Here is an 18,837-nt window from a genome sequence, read left to right as displayed (position 1 = left end):
GCTCCATGAGACTGGGGGCTTTGTGTCTCCTTACTATCCGTCTTCCCCCTGGGATGCTGGGGCTGGGGGCGCTGGGATCATCCCTGGTTTATTCACCTCTGTGTCCTTCGGGCCCAGAACAGCTCAAGACTCATGGACCGACACACAAACAATGAACGGACGCCCCAGCATCTCCAGTTCCAAAGCGAGTCTAGACTCAAGCAAGATGTGTGGATTCAAGTCAAGTCCTGTGGAACTTCCAGGCGTGGGCTCGAATTCAACACGGCCTAGCAGTTGCTGATCCCAGGCCTCTCTCTTGACCTTCCTGGCTTCCATTTCCCAACTGGGAAGCCATAGGGACAGCAGGCCATGATGGCTAAAACGTTGTTGGAGGTGGTCAGCAGGGCGGGCGGATGGGAGCACAGTCCGACCGGCCTGGGCGGATGTGGGTGTTTCTCACCAGGGAAGAAGCTCAGGTGCGTTAGCAGGTGCATCTCAGAACAGCTACTTTGTCTGTCACACATCACTGTCCATCACCCAGGGCTCCTGCCGAGGGACCTGGGATACAGTGTCCACGGAATCCCTGAGAGGCATCTGCAAGGTCGAACGAGGCAGGAGAGAAAAGGACAGAGAGACAGAAACGCCTGTCGGGGGCCGCCCAGGTCCAGGCAGGTCAGGCCGGGTCTGCTCTACCTCCCACTTTGAAATCAAAAGCCATACAAGTAGGGGGGCCGGCTGGCTCAGTCAGTAGACCCTGTGACTCTTGATCTCGGGGTTGTGAGCTCGAGCCCCACGGTGGGTATAAAGATTACCTAAAAATCTTAAAAGAAGAAAGAAAGAAAGAAAGAAAGAAAGAGAGAAAGAGAGAGAGAGAGAGAGAAAGAGAGAAAGAGAGAAAGAGAGAAAGAGAGAAAGAGAGAAAGAGAGAAAGAGAGAAAGAGAGAAAGAAAGAAAGAGAGAAAGAAGAAAGAAAGAAAGAAAGAAAGAAAGAAAGAAAGAAAGAAAGAAAGAAAGAAAGAAAGAAAGAAAGAAAGAAAGAAAGAAAGAAAGAAAAAGAAAGAAAGAAAAGTGCCACACAAGTATTCAAAGTCATTCATTCCCAGGCATAACCTTGTTCTCCTTGCTGGGTGATCTGGATTTTTCCCCATGTCCTTTGCATGGACAAGGACTCCGTGTCCCCTCTGGAATGATTAATATACTGAAGTGTCATGAAAAAGCCTTTGAACTTTGTTAGAGCTTGTAGCACATGCATTTGGATTGTTTCCCCCCCAGTTAAGAAATAAAGCCTCTTCGCAAAACCCATAATATAACCCTGCCTTAAAATTAAGCGCTTTTAGAGGCTGTTTCTGATTATGGTGGTTTCAGGTTTTTCTAATTATTCCGTTCCAAATGTTTATATTTTGCCCTAGTGTGCAGAGGGTGCTGTTTATATAACATTATAAGGTAAAACAGCTGTATGCTTAGGTTCTAGCGCTGCTTGATACCGGAGGCAATTAATGTGCATTGATACTGAGTTTCTAGCTACAGGACTTCCGTATCATTAGCTAAAAATCAGCCTGCATGGCTTGATATCAAGTCTCTTATTTCCCCTCCCCGATTAAGGCATGTTTTCCTTTGGGAAGCCTAATAGAGGTATGAAAAGAATACCATATGTAGCTCTGCATATCACAAACCCTCTGCTGAAAAGAATAACGTGGAGAGCGTCCCCAGCACCATGGGTTATGATGGCTACACTCTTCATGAATATGTAAGGCAATTTTACCTTTTAATACAAATAAGTGGTTTTTTGTGATAGCAATCAAGAAAAAAAATCTGAATATTTATTATTCTAATTTGGGGAGTTAAACTTCCATGGTTTCAAAAATCTCTGTTGCAATATAGTAACTCGTCAAGCCAAGATCTTCCTCCATGCATTCTTCCCTTCCACAAATATTTGAGCACCTACTAGGTGTCTGGCCGTGTGTTTCAGGGGCCAGGGGTTGATGCAACGGGCAAAGTTCCTGGCCTCGGGGAGCTGATGCTCCAGTGGAGGGGAACACGGAGGATCGAGGAAGCAAATGACATCAAGAAGATACTTTCGGACGGTGATGTTCTCAGGGGGTGTGTGAACAGCTGGGGCCAGGCTCCCCCCATGGGGGTTCTCACCCAGCAAGATCACACTTCCCATGGCGGCTCCTGGGCTGACTGAGCACGTGGGGCTCTGACGCCGGCTGGATTCCGCGAGCTGTGGGACCCCCTCCAATGGGACACTTGGGCACAAGGACTTCCTGCCAACCTGGCTGAAGCTCTCTTGGCGCTGCGCGGGAGTCTGAAGCTCTTCCTTCCCTTCTCCTCTCATGGAGTTAGGCCAGCCTCCCTGTCTGCAGGCTCACCCCACCTCCTTCTGCCCCTGTCTCTTTGTCCTGCTCGGGTGTCCCCCAGAGACCCTCCTGCGCATCTAATCTCTTCTTGGCCTCAGCTTCTTGAGACGACTGAACCTGCAGAGCCTGTTAGAATAAAGTATGAATATTTAAAAAGGGTCTTGTGGCAGGGACATAAAAAGGGCCCTTGATTGGAGGACATCGGACTGCTCTCCCTTTGCAAAGTTCACTAACTGTTGCTCGGTGCTGCTTACTGTCGCTTCCTACTGTCAAACTGACACCTTAGCAGAGGTAAGCTCCCTCCCCCCTCCCTCCTCCCTCCCCTCCTGCCTGCCTGCCTTCCTTCTTTCCCCTTCCTTACTCTCCCTCCCTCTCTTCTTCCTTCTTTCTTTCTTCCTCTCCCCCGTCCTCCCACAGCAGAGAACACTGTCCTGCTCGGCTCACTGTGAGCCATATTTTGCTTGCACCCAGGTGTTTCCTCCGTGGGGTCATCAGCCTCCCTACCCGTGCCCCTGAATACCTTTGCTCCACTTCAGCTGCCTTTGGAACACTGTAATAACCAAGCCCAAAGGAACATCTGTGGAAATCTTAGCTGGAGAATCAGGACTGGGTGTTGCTCAATATGTGGAAAAAATGCATTTTTTCCAAAGAACCATAATCCACACAGTGGTCAGTCCATCCGCATTGCTGAGGTCCTGGCAAGGGCAGGTGCTGGGGAGCCCCACTTAGGATCCACCCATCCAGTCCCCCGAGCTCTTCCCAGCTGTTTGTTACCCCAGAGACAGCAGGCTCCCCCTGCCTCCAAGCTCTTGGCCATTTGAGGCTCCCCCACTTTGCAATGCCAGGGTAGGGGTGGCAACGGTCCAGGTGTTAGGCCGGGTCAGAATCAGGAAGACGCCTGGGGAGCGGGGAACTGCCGGGCAGTCAGGGGGCCCCGGGGGCTGCCCTGTCCAGTTCCCACCATGCCACATCTGGGCCCCCCCCCCAGGCCCAGCCAGGTCATGGCGCCCTCATACGCACTTCTGCTGTTCACTAGATCTCTTCCGTGCTGGCAGGTCCTGGGAGAGGCCCCCTGACGGGGCACCCACAGCTCTCCTTTCTGCTGAGAGCCTGTGGGTCAAGCTGTGGGTGTTCATGTTACTGACGCCCGTCCCCGAGGCCCCTCTATAGAGGCACGTCATCCCAGGGCGCGCCGGGCCGCCCCGTGCAGGGGTCTGGGTCTCCTGGGGCTGAGAAATCCTTGCCTCCCTGGGGCTTCAGAAATTGCTGGTCCCGACACAAGCCAGAAGGGTTCTGTGAATCACTTTCATCTTGGATGTGTTCATTATGGAACGGATGGCGCCATTCAAACGTTCACTGAAGCCACATTTTGTGTGATGGAAAGAATTGTGTGCTGTATAATTGTGCATATAATGACATGCATATCTAGAGATTTAGACGACTTTCAGGATGCAAACTCTTCCACTGCTGGTCTAATGCATTTAACTTCATATGTGTGACTCTTCTCTCTGCCGGGACCATGGGGCCTGTGGTGGGAGGGATGTGTGGGATGTGGAGACGGCAGCAAGTGTTCCCAGCCCTTTGGTCTGTTCTCCCAGGTCCTGACTCTGGGTGGATATTGAGACCTTCACTGGACACTGTCCCCCTCTTCTGCTGGGACAGCCCTCCCTTCGGGACGCTGGTCATTTTTGGCCTCACTGGCTGTCTCTGGCTGGAGACCTGCAGGAATCAAAGTGGTGCCGGGTCCGGCATCCCCGAGGCGCCCTGGCCAAGCGGCATCTCTGGGACAAGTGCAACAACGCTGGCTTTAGTCTACACTTTGTTTAGTGAATGATCTGGTGAGCCGTGGGGTGTGGTGGCCAGGCGGAGGCAAGCCCCAAGCTGGGGGACTGGGCAGAGGAAGGGTTGCATGGAGAGGCTGGCGGGGGGGCAGGAGCCCCCTAGCATGGACCTGCAGAGGGAGCCAGGCTGAAGACTGCTTTAGGGGTATCTTCGGGAGTTGTGACTGCTCTCTCCCGAGCAATCCTGAGACACAGAGCAGTGCACATCTCTGCTGCTTCTGCTAACTTCTTGGCGGGTGGAGCGTGTCTTTGGATAGGACTGCGTGTAGAACAGGGTGCACGAGGCTCCCATCCCGTTTCCGAGTCGGAAGGAAGATGACCAGCTGTGGGACAGTGCTCAGGGTGAAACCAAGAGCAGAGTCGGGGCGGTGGTAGAGGCGGGGAGACAGCCAGAGAGAAAGATCTGTAAGCTTCATCATTGCAGTTTGAGCAATACAAATTTTATAGCTTTGAGATGGTCTTAATAAACTCACAGAAGGAAAGAGAATGGGAGGGGATCCTTCCCAGGATGTGAGATTTCAACACCTTTGGAGAGGTGGTGGAGGGTCCTCACGGGGATACTCGCAGAGGGGCAGCACCGAGGAGGGTGTGCTACGCCCCGCGGAGCCTGGAGGTGCCCAGGACTCAGGGTGCCGCCCGTGGGGAGGCTGCAGACCTGAAACGCGGGGCTAAGTGGAGATATACCACCTGACCCCCTCTTCCCCAGAGTATCTGCCATTTAAGCATTGCTCCTCTCCCGGATCCCTCCACCTACACAACAGACTCAACCACCCGACCCACCTACCTACCCCCTACCGACTGACCAAGGATTCTGAACTCAGGAATTTAATGAGTTATTTTGGGAGGACTGACGTTGGCATGGCGTCTGCTGGGTACCCCAGAGCCAAGCCCTAGCAGTTTGACTTTTACCGCCCCCTCCCCTGGACCCTGTTCCTGAGGTCCCGGGTTATCGTTGGCCCCGGCGTCACCCAGCGAGAGGCCCACCAGCGGCCAGCCCCTGCCCCAGGCAGCGTCACGGCCCTGCGCCCCTGCATGAACACACAGCCAGGAACCGTCAGACATGGAAGGCGAGCTGGCAGCCTCAAAGACAAGAGCAAAGCAGAGTACTCACACGCAAAAAAATGCAGAAGAAAAGAATATTCAGAGGGACTCGACAGCCATGGGGGGGTGCCCCTCTGATCTCCCTCCAGGAACTCCCCAGTCGCGGTCAGCTCTGCCCAGCTGCAAGCAGAGGTCAGAGATGGGCAACATCGGGAGGCTCACCCTTTCGGGCCTGTGTGGGACTCCTCTAAAGATGACCTCTGCGCCAGCACTCCCCCTGGCCCAGTGGCCCAGCCGAGCTGTGCTCAGGGTTGCATGGCCCACTTGGGCTTCCCCTTCTGTGTCCCTCTTTCTCTCTCCGTCCACAGGAGCCAGACGTGCATCACGGTCTGAAGGCTCTTCTCCCTCCCTGTCCCCTCCCGCTTTTATTTTTCACAGGTGTGATGCCCAATACATCTCTTGCACGTCTGTCTTTGCTTCTGCTTTGCAGAGGACCTGAGAATTAGGTGTAGGAGCTAGATCGCTTGCAATCCGGTTGGAGAGGGGGATCCCATCCCAAGTGGTATGTGGGCTGAGGATAGTGCCTATCTCAAGACGCTGGCCCAGATGCCAACAATTTTAATGGTGGGTGACTTGGAAGAGTGTCCCAGTGAAGCAGATGCCCTGACAAGTGTGATCAGTCTACTGAAAGCGGGGAGGCAACAATATGTATGAGGACAGCAGAGAGGGCTGGTTATTGCTGCATTGCATTCAGTACTGCCTTGGGGTTGGATATATTTGGCAGTGGTGCCAATCCTGAGCTGGACCCTTGGAATGCAGAGTAAGAGCCATCATAATGGGAAGACCAAGTGGGAATCCTGGAAAAGTCCCCTTACGCCCCTTTGGCCAAGGTAGTGAATGGAAAACAATGTCACTTTCTGGAAGCTGGGTGGGGTGGCACGATCCGCACTGCCTTTGAAGATTGTCAGAATGTGACCTTTAAGAGAGTTGGTGGTCCATCTCCCATCACCGTTTATCACCCACCAAGTCATGAAGCTGGGTGTGCCTGGGGGCAGTCCATTCCTCTACGGAAGTGGTACTTCTGGGATGGAGCCGGGGCAGGGGCAGGGGGCGGGAATGAGCTGCGAGCAGGTGGCCCAGACGCCCACATCACCTGCCACAGTCGGACGGGTGCCCCTCCTCCAGCTGGCCTCTCCGGCCCTGTGGGGGGTGTGGCACAATCTGCTCAAGGAGGAGGAAGAAGCCCGAGCTTTACAGGCCCAGCTTGGAATCTGGAGGCCAGCTGGAAATGCTCGTCGCTTAGATTTTAATCGTCATGGGCTTTGCTGCCAACCCGTGTCATTCACTCCTAACTCTGCTCTTCATGTCTGCTTTGCAGATGACCCAGCTGACACAATAAAAGAAAAAAAAAACGGCAAGATCAAAAGAAAAAGGAAAAAGATAGAGAAAACTCAAACCCAAACCCAGCTTCGTTAACATCTTCAGTGAATTAAAGAAGACGTAATGCATCCGTGAAACATGAACACAGGGCTGTAAGAACAGAATACTCACAGCAAGGGCGTGCTGTGGGGTCAAAAGTAGAGCAGAAACCTCAGTATAAGTCTCAGAAGTAGAAGGAATCCTCTGGAAAATAGTTCAGAAGACCAAGAAACAGAGACGAGAGAAGAGCCCCAGGACCCACGTAGGAGCCCCCCTGTGTGAGCGGCAGTGGCTTCGGAAACTGCTGCCGGGGACAGTGCCCCTCTCCCTGTGGACTCGCCGTCAGGACCTCCTGCTCCCCGGGGGCCCCAGGCAGGGTTTCTGGGCGGGTGCCTTCGAGAAGGTTCCTGCGGGGAGGGTGGGGGAGCCGCCTGCAGGGCGCACGGGTCCTGCCTGGTCCGGGGTCCACGGGCTGTGTGGCCCCATGGCACCGGGTCACCGGGACTGGGAGGGGGGAGCAGGGGGTCTCGGTCCAGAGCTGCCCCCAGGAGAGCGAGAGTCCTTTCAGTGGGAGTGCGGGCCTTCTAGGGGGAGAAGTGGGGAGGGAAACTATTCATGGGGTGCGGTATGCATGTTTAACTTTTAAATTGAATTCGGGATAATTAACTCAATGGGAAAGCAGGTTAAGTGTTATCATTCAGGGTAATCATAAAATATTTGTGAGAGGCAGAGGGAGAGGGAGAAGCAGAGTCGATCCCAGGACCCTGGGGATCACGACGCTTCACCAAACAAGCCCCCCAGGCGCCCCCTCAACTTCGCTTCTGTCACTCGTGCGTTTTGGTTCTCATCCTCATATTTTTAACTATGGAGCGATCATTATTTCTCTGTTAAAAAAATGTTTTTGAGTAGTAGGCTTGTTTTAAGAATCCATTATTTTATCCTGTTCTCTGAGATTTTAGGTAGATTCTCTGAAGGTTTATTCTGCTCGCTTTCTTGTTTCCCCTTCTCCCTACATGTGTTGATTTTCTGTGGTCTTTGACCTCTGTGTCAGGCACGTGTGTAGAGTTGGGGCCTCCGGATGCTGGCGGAAAGTCCTGGGTAGGGTGACCTGGAGGTCAGCCGCTTGTTCGGGAGGGACCCCTGCTGTCGTCAGTCTCCACAGCTGACCGTTTGCACCGCAAGTGACCTCACATCCTCGCTGGGCCAGGAGCCCGTGAGCCCCCTTCTAAGGGCAGTTCCTTCTGACACTTCCCTGGTGCTACTGTAACAAATCACCGCAGACTTGGTGGCCTAAAGCGACAGAAATTTATTTTCTCACGGTTCCGGATGCTGGAAGTCTGAAGTGAAGGTGTCAGCAGGGCTGTGCTCCTTCCGGAGACTCTCGGGGAGGGTGCTCCCTTCCCTCTTGCAGCTTCTGGAGCTCCAGTCCCCGGTGTCTCTCGGTTTGTGGCCACATCAGTCCCTTCTCTGCGTCCATGTTCTCCCTTCCCCGTGTCTTCAGCCCTTTATAAGGTCGTGTTCAATGTGTAGGGCCCACCGAGTAATCCAAGGTGTTCTCATCTCAAAATCCTTAATTATATCTGCAAAGACCTTTTTCCAAATAAAGTCACGTTCTGAGTTTCTGGGGTGTAGGATACAGACATATCATTCGGGGGACCACCCTTCAGCCCATGACATTCCCTAAACTACCCCCACGTCCCCTTTTCCAACCTAAATCCCTGTAGAGTGAGTTCTCTGTGGAGACTCGTAGGAAAAGATGAGGGGATGCAGCCGTCTCTTGGGTTTCCAGGGAGCCATGCTGCTCTGTGACACTCAATGGAAGGATAATAAACTGGATGAAGGAGGGGGTCTCTCTCAATTTTTATTCATTTAGCAGATGTTCATATTCTTTGTGGCACAGAAGGGGTCCAGTGGTGGACTGGCTTCTCCTGGCTGACAATGGCTCCCTTTGGATGACGCTGGTGTCTGAGTCCTTCTCCAGGCTCAAAGACCCTTGGCTGGACCTTGACATTGGCCTTGCTCCCCCCTGAGCTGGCCTTCCTCTGGGTTGACTCGTTGTCCAGCCATCGAGCAATGCCTTGATACTCTCTTGCAAGATCCCCTTGATGAAGCACAAGTTCATTGCCCTTCCAAGGTGGGCCTTTCAACAGAGTAGAGCCTCATTCCAGAGAAGGGGCCAGAATGACAATTGTGGGCAATGTATGGTGAGTCAGAAAGGGTCATTTTAGGGAGGTAAGTATTCCTTATAGTAATAAAAACACACATGAACCCTTAAAAGGAGCGGGAAAAATAAAAGAACAGAAATTGGATAAAGAAAAGGGGTGGGAGAGAGTATACCAGAAACACTGCACTATTCCTCAGAAGTGCTGACATTTTCTGTTTGGGGCCTGTTGCCTAGGGAAATTCCACAACTGGAGCGTCATTCCCGCTGGATCCAGGGTTGTCCAGAAACCTCATGAGACCAACGGCTTCTACTATTTTAATATGTGGGTCAATGGAAAACAGTTGGAAATCTGGTAGTTGGTTAAAATTTCACTGGCCAGGCCCCTGTTTGAATAGACACATTTACAATTCAGTTAATGCTCTAATAAATTACACCAAGAGGCAGTTAGAACGTTTAAGTCAGGCTTTTGGGGGGGGTGGTGGGAGGCGGGCAGCTGGGAGGGAGCCGAAAGCTGGGGGCCCGCCCCTCCCCCGCTGGTGGGGCACCCCTTCCTGTTGTGTGAGCTGGATCCTCTGCAAAGCAGACGAAGGCCCGACGCCTGCAGGACGGGTTTTGTTCCAAGGAATATTTGCTCCCACATTTGAAAATGTGATGTCCCACAAAAAGTGAGGTTTGCAGCTTCTCTTGAAACACTGGAAGTTCTGGCCACGGTGGGCTGACATCTCTGTGGGGCAGCAGTGTGGGTTCTAAGTGCTTCCCCCCTCGAATTAACTGGAGAAACCTTGAATTAGTTGGAGAAACTGGGGGTGGGGAAGGGCTCCCGAGATGGGTGGAGTCCGAGAGAGGGAGGCCAGCCTCTAGGAACCCCAAACTTGTCTCTGGGAGGTATATCCATGCATAACCCCTCCCCCCCAACCTGTCTGTCTGTCTGACTGGTGTAACTGGTATGGTCTAGTCTGGGAGCCTGGGCTCAGATGTATGGACTCCCTTAGGGGTGAGAAGAGTAGCTGACCTCCTGAACCCTTGTGACATGCCAGACTGAACCCATGGGGAAGGAAGGACATGGCCAGCCCTGAGCAGCTGGGCCTCGGCCTGAAATCCTTCCAGAAAGCTACAGATGCCTTGATCAGTACTTTTGGAGAGGAGACGTCCCAGGGAAGACTGTGTAGAGCTGGTTTTGAGAACCTACATACTACATTTAATTAAATGATACATTGGTTAATATAACATAACGTAGGGGCGCCTGGGGGGCTCAGTCAGTTGAGTGTTTGCCTTCAGCTCAGGTCATGATCCCAGGGTCCTGGGATCAAGCTCCATGTCAGGCTCCCTGCTTCTCCCTCTCCCTCTGCTGCTCCCTCTTCCTCGGCTTCTCCCTCTCCCTCTGCTGTTCCTCTTGCTTGTTCTCTCTCTCGCTCTCTCAATAAATGAAATCTTAAAAAATATATATATAACATAATGTAATATAATACATATATAATAATGTTAAATATTTTTATATTTATACATATTATAGTTATAATAATATAATATATTACTTATATGTTATTATATATTATAAATATAATATTTTAGAATTTATATACTGAATTTTCCTAAAGCGATTGAGATTCCTCACCATACATACACATAACTCTTTGTTTTTTTGCTTTGTTTTAATTAGTATTTTTTTTTTTTTTTTTTTAGAGAGAGAGAGAGCAGGAGAGGGTGAGCAGGGGGAGGGGCAGAGGGAGAGAGAGAATCCCAAGCAGACTCCCTGCTGAGCCTGGAGCCCGATGCAGGGCTCAATCTCACGACCCTGAGATCATGATCTGAGCTGAAACCAAGAGTCGGATGCCTAACTGACTGAGCCACCCAGGCACCCCCACATAACCCTTTATAAAAGGTAATTGGAATAAGAGAAAAGGAGAGATCAGCTGGGAGAATGGGTTACGAGATCGAGATCAAGAGAAGTAACATTTCTTTGAAAATTAATTGCAGAAAGAATCGACCACGTGGTTTCTGAGACACAATTCTTGATGTATCGGTCTGTAGAATATGGTCTTTGTGATGCCTTTTTGTAGCTGCACCGGAAGACGCTGGAAGCAGGGTGAAGAAGGTACTTCACGGGCCGGGCAGCTGGGGTCCCCGGAGGTGGTCTCTGCCCACCGGTGATGACAGCCACGGCCAGGCTGCCTCACCCCTGGGAGGCTCTGCCATCCTGCGCTCTCCGAGGCCTGAACAACCAGGAGAGGGGATAGCTTATTGTGCTATTGTAAATTCTTCTTACCAGTTTGGGATAGTGCAAGTGATTTTTTAAAAAACCCGTACGTGTTGAGGCGCCTGGGTGGCTCAGTCAGTTAAGTGTCTACCTTCAGCTCAGGTCATGATCCCAGGGTCCTGGGATCGAGCCCTGCATCAGGCTCCCTGCTCCGCGGTAAGTCAGCTTCTCCCTCTCCCTCTGCCCCTCCCCCTGCTCATGATCTTTCTCTGTCTCTCTCAAATAAATAAATAAATAAATAAATAAATAAATAAATAAATAAAATCTTAAAAAAAACAAAACCCATGTGTCATTGCACCCTGCCGTAACTCAGGTTATCCTAACACGATATTAAGACTTTGCTGTGGACCTTGTTCAGCGCCCGTTCCACACCTGTCTCCCCTAACACTGTGACAGTGTTTCTATTTCGATAACACCATTACGTGCCCACAGCATGCTATCACACAGATCAGTTCCAATGATCTTAGACATTACCAACTTAAAAAGCAGCTGTATCACAAAAAAATCCCAATTATAGACTCACTTTTTTTTTTTTTTGGCCTTCTCTTGTGTTTTCTTGTATTCTAAGTTCTGCCAGGGCTGGGGCTGTGTCTGTTTGCTGGGTTGCGACATCAGCTCCTAGCCGCTGCTGACAAATTGTAAAGACCTAGTAACCACTGCAGAATTAATGCTGTATCCTTCTGATGGATCTGCATGCACCCCCTTCCTCAAGGTTCCCTGTTGTAAGTGATCTCAGCAGCTGTGGTGCTGGAGAAGGCCAGCCCCCGTCGCTCCTTCTGTGGGTCCAGGAGGAAGGACGTGGGCACCGTGCACCGCACCAGCAGGACACCACAGGGATGAGACTCCGGGGATCCTGGGGGAAGCAGCCCCCACCTTTGTCCAGCTCCTTCTCACCCAGCAAAGACAGCCCCTGAGGGTCATCAAGGGATGAAGGAGGGCAGAGAGGGAAGCTTCCAGAAGACACGTCGAGGTCTTTGGAGTCATTGTTAAGTTCTAGTGGCCTGATAGAGATGCCTCTTGAGACCTGGTCCCACTGCTGGGCTTCACGATTACCTCCTGGAATGATGTGGGGGGACAGGAGGCAGGGAGAGCCGGTGGGGGCTGTGGGAGCTGCTGAGAGGGGCTGGTGGGGCAGCGTGATGGTCGTGGGCATCATGAACCACCACAGCCCGCTCCGGCTCAGCACCAGACCTGCCACCTCCCCTCACGTTCCTGCCACACAGGAGTGCTTACAGCTCCCTGCACCCCCTGAGCCATTCCAGGGCCACCCCTCTGCTCTCCCTGTCGCCTCTGCCTGCGACGTCCCCTTCACAGCTGCCTCCCCGTTTGGACAACTGCTCACGTCCGGGCAGACCCAGTTCAGGCAGGCGTTACTCCTCCAGGAAGGCTTTTATGACCCACCATCTTGGGTGCTTGGCAAGGGTCTCCACAAGTGACTGGATTAGACATCCAGGGGCGGGAGGTGGCGTTGGAAGGAGACCTAACATTTTTAATAAGCCCCCAGCTGATTCTGACCTGCAGCCTGTTTACAATCCCCGCCCTGCTCTAAAGCTGCCTGCAAAGGCTGTGTGTATTTATTTTTTTCTTTACTTTTTAAAAAGATTTATTTATTTATTTGAGAGAGAGAGAGAGAGGGAGTGGAAAGGGCAGAGGGAGAGAGAGAATCTCAAGCGGACTCCCCTCTTGGCGTGGAGCCCAACACGGGGCTCGATCCCAGGCCCCTGAGATCATGACCTGAGCCAAAATCAAGAGTTGGACACTTAACTGACTGAGCCACCCAGGTGCCCCTGCTGTATTTATATACTTAGAGTCAGTTCTTCATGCTTTCTCCCTGGAAATAAACTTTCAGCCTAAGTGCTGGCTAAGCAAATGCCTAATGAATATGCCTAACATGAAAACTAGGCACGTGGCTGGTTTGAGCACGATGGTCCAGAGGAAGCGGAATGGAGGGGTAGCGGGTGTCTGACATGCGGCTCAGAAAAGCAACCGGCACGTCTCAGAGCGAGCAACGGACAGCCAGGTGCTTTCCATAGGCTGGGGTTGGGCCCAACCTCTTTGCCTGTGTTAACGCACATGCAGCAACTGCACAACTGTCTGGGCAAGTATTCCCATTCTCCCTACTTCACAGAGGAGGAAACTGAGGCTGGAGAGCATAAGGACCTGGCCCAGGTGAGTCAGCGCAGCTGGGATTTGATGCAGACATCCTGGCTCACAGCTCTTTCAGGTCTGGCTCCGGGAGGTGGGCTCAGTGACGTGCTCCGGAGCACAGGTGGGATCTGCCCTGGAGGGCTTTGCACCCCTGCCCCCATCAGTCTCTGGCTTTGGGCCTCCTCTCTGGAGGGGGGTATAACTTCCCAGCATTTCTGACGGGGTGGCTCCCATTAATCAAGGACAAGCCTGCAGAGAAAGCTGCAGGGGACAGCCTTTATCTGCTGCACCTGCAGCTGGTGGGTGATGGGCTCCCCTAGGATTCTAGGGGCTGGGTGGGGAGCCCAATGGTTCGGCTGTCAGAGCCCTTATCCCTAAACACTATGCAGAAATGTACCCCATCCCTGTAGGTCTAAGCAATTCATGAGGTGGGAAGGCTTCGGGAATTTTTCCTGGGCTCCGACACCTTGACTGTGTCAATAGCTTCTCTCCACAGCTGCCTGGACGGGATCCTTCCCTTGGGAATTAGAAGGTGATCAAAGGGTGTCCTGAGGATATGTAAGCCTCCCTTTGTGCTGAGAACCACATATATTTGTCTGTGTTTTGGTTCTCTAGCTCGGGGCGGGTCCTGACATGTAATAGCCCTCAGGGATGGCTTGCTTGTACGAAGAATGAATGAATGAATGAATGAATGAATGAATGAAGCAATGATGCCCCCATCCTGTTGCCACCAGTTTCCTGGCCACACTGCTGCCGGGAATCCTGCTGGAGACACCAACACCTCTGTTTCTGTCCCTTCTCCGTCTGTCTAGGAAACAGGCTTGCAGCCCACCTGCTGCCTCCCGGCTTGGCTGGCAGGTTCGACCTACATCTTCGGTGTCTTTTCAAGCATCACCGTGTGCTTCTCCAGCACGCAGCCTCTGCGACGTGGTGAGGAGGCTGCTCAGGGCTGGAGAGGTCAGACGAGGGGAGGGCGTGGTGGGGACCCACTGGTATGGTCATAGTGTTTACAGCACCTAGGCTGTTGCAACCAGTGGAAAAAGGACTTCACCGTTGCTTGTAAACCCTGAATCAGTGGCTGCCCTTGCCAACAGCTTCCTCGGTGAGTGTCCCATTACTGAGCCCCTGGAGGGAGGAGGGAGGGCCGAGGTGGCAGCAAAGCGGGCGTGCCTGTGCCAGTTGCTATGAATGGCTGCCTGGCAGTCTGTCTGCTCCTCCCAGGGCGTCTCATCAACCCCCGCTCAGTGCTTAGCCCCTCCCGGTCTGTGGCTGCGGTGGGCGGGTGGGAGGTGAGCTGGCTCTCCCAGTTTGCTTCCGCCCTTACTCACTGCCGTGTCATCTTCCGGGAGCGTCCCCACCCACCTGCCAATGTCTCCGAGTCCTGGGGCTGCCCACCTTCCTTCCTGCTATCTCCCACCTCCCCCCGCACCCCCTGCAAGGGGTGCCTGGCACTGCCTTCTCCAGGTGCTTGTCCTCCCCTTCCACGTCCAGTGCACCGAAGCGACGGCGTGGAACATTGAGCACAGCCCACCGGGGTGCCGTGGCGGGGGTGGGGGGGGTCACTCTGTTGGGTGCCAAGGATGGCTGGATAGAGGAGGAGATAGCTAAAGTTGTTCTGGGCAGAGAAGAGGGAGAGGTAAAGAGAACACTTCTAGGCAGAGAGAACAGGAAGAGGGACGATGAGACACCAAGGCTCTTCACCTGTCACCCCTGCCGCAGCCTTCGGAACTTTCACTGCCTCCTCTCAGCCGACCTCCATGACAACCTTGTGAAACCAGAAAGATGGGCAAATTATTCTCATTTTACCCCAGAGGAACCTGGAGCTCAGGTGGAGTAACTGGCTCAGAGTCCCCCGGGCAGTGAGTGGACTGTGTCTGAGATCCAGGTGCGCTCGCCCCGCCCTCTGTGTTCTTGCTGCGCCCGAACTTCTTGATCGCCGGGTTGACACAGGATCTGTATTACCCCGTTCCCCAGCTCTACACTGTCCCATCCCGTCCTGTTCTATCTCGTTCCCCTCCTCTCCCCGCCTGCCGCCCCACTCTGGCTCCAAGCAGCCACGAATCTTACCGATCCTAGGGATTCGCCTCTTCAGACCCTACACATAATGGAATCGTACGATACCTGGTCTGTTGTGATGGGCTTCTTACATTTCGCATCATGTTCTCAAGCTTCACCCGTGTGGGAGCATGTATCAGTCCTTCATTTCTTTTTAATGTTGAATAATACTCCATTGTAGGGATAGACCGCATTTCATTGTCTACTTATCAGCTGGATTGTTTTTACTTTGAGGCTATTATGAATGATGCTACTATGGACATTTTGTGCAGGTTTCTGTGCGGATGTGTGCTTTCACTGCTCTTGGATACAAAACTAGGAGTGGAATTGCTGGCTCATAGGGTGACTCTATGTCTAACATTTGGAGGAGCTGCCAGACTGTCTTCCCAAGCACTCAGCAAAGTCGTGTTTTCACATTCCCACCAGTAGTGAGTGTATATGAGCATTTCACCTTCTCTGAATCCTCACTGGGGATTGTCTACCTGTCCTGACAGTTGTGAAGTGGCATCTTGCTGTGGCTTTAATTTGCATTTCCCTGATGGCCAATGAAGCTGGTTCTTTTCATGCACTTATTGACCATCTGTGTATGGCCTTTGGAAAAATGCCTATTCAGATGCTTTGCCCATTTTTTAAAAACTGTTTTTTCTTGTTATTATTGAATCATAGGAGGTCATTATACGTTCTAGATGCAAATCCCTAATCAGATAGATGATTTGCAGATGTTTTCTCCCATTCTGTGGGATGTTTTTCCATTTGAAGGTGTCTTTCAAAGCATGATAACTTTTTTTTTTTTAGACTTTATTTTTAAGCAATCTCTATGCCCAGCATGGGGCTTGAACTCATGACCCCAAGATCGAGAGTCATGTGTTCCACTGACTGAGACAGTCAGGTCTCAAAACCCAATAACTTTTAAATTTGATGAAATTCAATTTATTTTGTTGTTGTTGTTGTTGTTGTTCTTTTAGAGTCATCTGTAAAAAAACATTGCCTAGGGGCGCCTGGGTGGCTCAGTCGTTAGGCGTCTGCCTTTGGCTCTGGTCACGGTCCGGGGGCGGGTCCTGGGGTCGAGCCCCGCATGGAGCTCCCTGCTCGGCGGGGAGCCTGCTTCTCCCTCTCCCACTCCCCCTGCTTGTGTTCCCTCTCTCGCTGTCTCTTTCTCTCTGTCAAATAAATAAATAATCTTTAAAAAACTAAAAAAAATTAAAAAACCATTGCCTAATCCAAGTTGTGAAGATTTACCCCCGGGTTTTTTTCTAAGAGTTTTATAGTTTTAACTCTTACATTTAGGTTTTTGATTCACTTTGAGTTAATTTTTGTATGTGATGTGTTACAAGGTGAGGTAGGGGTCAAATTTAATTCTTTTGGATATGGATATCCAGTTTCCTAACACCAATGATGGAAAAGATGACTCTTTCCCCTTGGAATTGTTTTGGTACCTTTGTTGAAAATCATTTGAATGTAAATGTATGGGTTTATTTCTATACCCCATTTTATTCTGTTAATCTATATGTCTCTCCTTATGCAAACCCATACCATTTGATTACTGTTCCTTTGTAGTTAGTTTTGAAATTGGGAAGAGTGAGTCCTCCAGGTTTGTACTGGTTTTCCAATATTGTTCTGGCTGTTCTGCATCCGTTGCAAATCTCTGAATTTTAGAATCAGCTTGTCAATTTCTACAAAGAATTCAGCCAGGATTCTGATAGGGATTGCGCTGAATCTGTAGATTAGTTTGGGGAGTTACCACCTTAACAATGTTAAGTCTTCCAATCCACAAACATGGGATGTCTTTCCATTTATTTAATTCTTCTTTGATTTAGTTCAGTAATGTTTTGTTTTCAGAGTATAACTTTTGCATTCCCTTCATTACATTTATTTCTAAATATTTTATTGTTTTGATGTTATCTTTGATTATTTGGGATTTTCTACTTAGATAATCATGTTATTTGTGAACAAAGACCATTTTATTTCTTCTATATCAGTCTGTATATCTTTTATTTCTTTTTCTTATCTTGTTAGACTAGCTATGACTTCCAGTGTGATGTTGAATAGGAATGGTGAGAGAGGACTTCCTTGTCTTGTTCATGATCTTAGGGGCAAAGTGTTCAGTTTGCCATTACTAATTATGATGTTAGCAGTAGATTTTCTGTAGTTTCCCTTTATTTATGTCTTGTTGAGAGTTTTTATCGTGAAAGGGTGTTGGATTTTGTTGAATATTTTCTCAACAAAATTGAGCAAATGCCTCAATTGATATGATTACATGATTTTCTTCTTTAGCCTATGGATTTTCAAATGTTGAACAAGCCTGTGTTTCCCAAATAAATCCCATTTCATCACAGTGCATAATTCTTTTTATATATTGGATTCATTTTACTATTATTTTTTGGGGATTTTGCATCTATGCTCATGAGAGATGCTGGTCTCTAGTTTTCCTTTCTTGTAATGTCTTTATCTAGTTTTGATATTAGGGTCAAGCTGACTTAGTAGAATGAGTTCCAAAGTATTCTCTCTGCTTCCATTTTGTGGAAAAAATTGTGGGAAATCGGTATCATTTCTTCCTTAAATATTTGGTAGAATTCACCAGTAAGACCATCTGGGACTAGTGCCTTCTTTTCTGGAACAATGTTAGCTAATGAGCTCATTTCCTTAATAGATACAGGCCTAGTCAGATGATCTATTTCTTCCTGTGTAAGTTTTGGTAGTTTGTGTTTTTCAAGAAATTGGTCCATTTTATCTAAGTTATCAGATCTGTGGCCATGGAGTCGTTTAAAGTATTCCTTCATTATTGTTTTAATGTCCATGGGATCAGTCCTGATGATACCTCTTTAATTTCTGATATTGGTAATTTGTGTATTCTCTCTTTTTTCCTGGTTAGCTTAACTAGAAGTTTATAAATTTTGTTGATCTTTTCAAAGAACCAGCTTTTGTTTGGATTTTTCTCAAAATTTTTTTTTTTTGTTTTCAAATTTCATCAATGTTTGCTCTAGTTTCTATTATTTATTTTCTTTTGTACTTGAAAGGAAAATAAGCTGCTCTTATTTATCTAGTTTTCTGTGGTGGAACCTTAGATCATTGAATTTTGGTCTTTCTTCTTTTTAATATATGCATTTATTTGAACAAATTCCTTCTAAGCACTGTGTTTTACTACATTGCACAAATTTTTATAAATTACACTTTCACTTTCATTTAGTTCAAAATATTTTAATTCCTCTTGATGCTTCTTTGACCCTTGTGTTATTTAGAAGTTGTTTAACCTCTAAATATTTGGAGGTTTTCTAGATATTTTTCTGTTATTGATTTGCAGTTTAATTCTATATGTGGTATGATTTCTATTCTTTTAAATTTGCTAAAGTATGTTTATGGCCCAAAGTATGGTCTATCTTTGTGAATATTCCATATAAGTTTGAAAAAAAATGTTGATTCTGTTGTTTGATGGAGTATTTTTAAAATATCAATTAGATCAAGGTAATTGATGGTGATGTTCCTCTATATCTTTACTGATTATCTGTTACTTAAATCTTTATCATTTGTTTAATTGATTTATCAATTACTGAGAAAGGAGCTTTAGTCTTTAAT

Source organism: Zalophus californianus, chromosome 3 (assembly GCF_009762305.2).
Source record: "Zalophus californianus isolate mZalCal1 chromosome 3, mZalCal1.pri.v2, whole genome shotgun sequence".
NCBI classification, from domain to species: Eukaryota; Metazoa; Chordata; class Mammalia; order Carnivora; family Otariidae; genus Zalophus; species Zalophus californianus.
The sequence above is the reverse complement of the archived record's forward strand: the minus strand, read 5'-3'. Positions refer to the sequence as shown.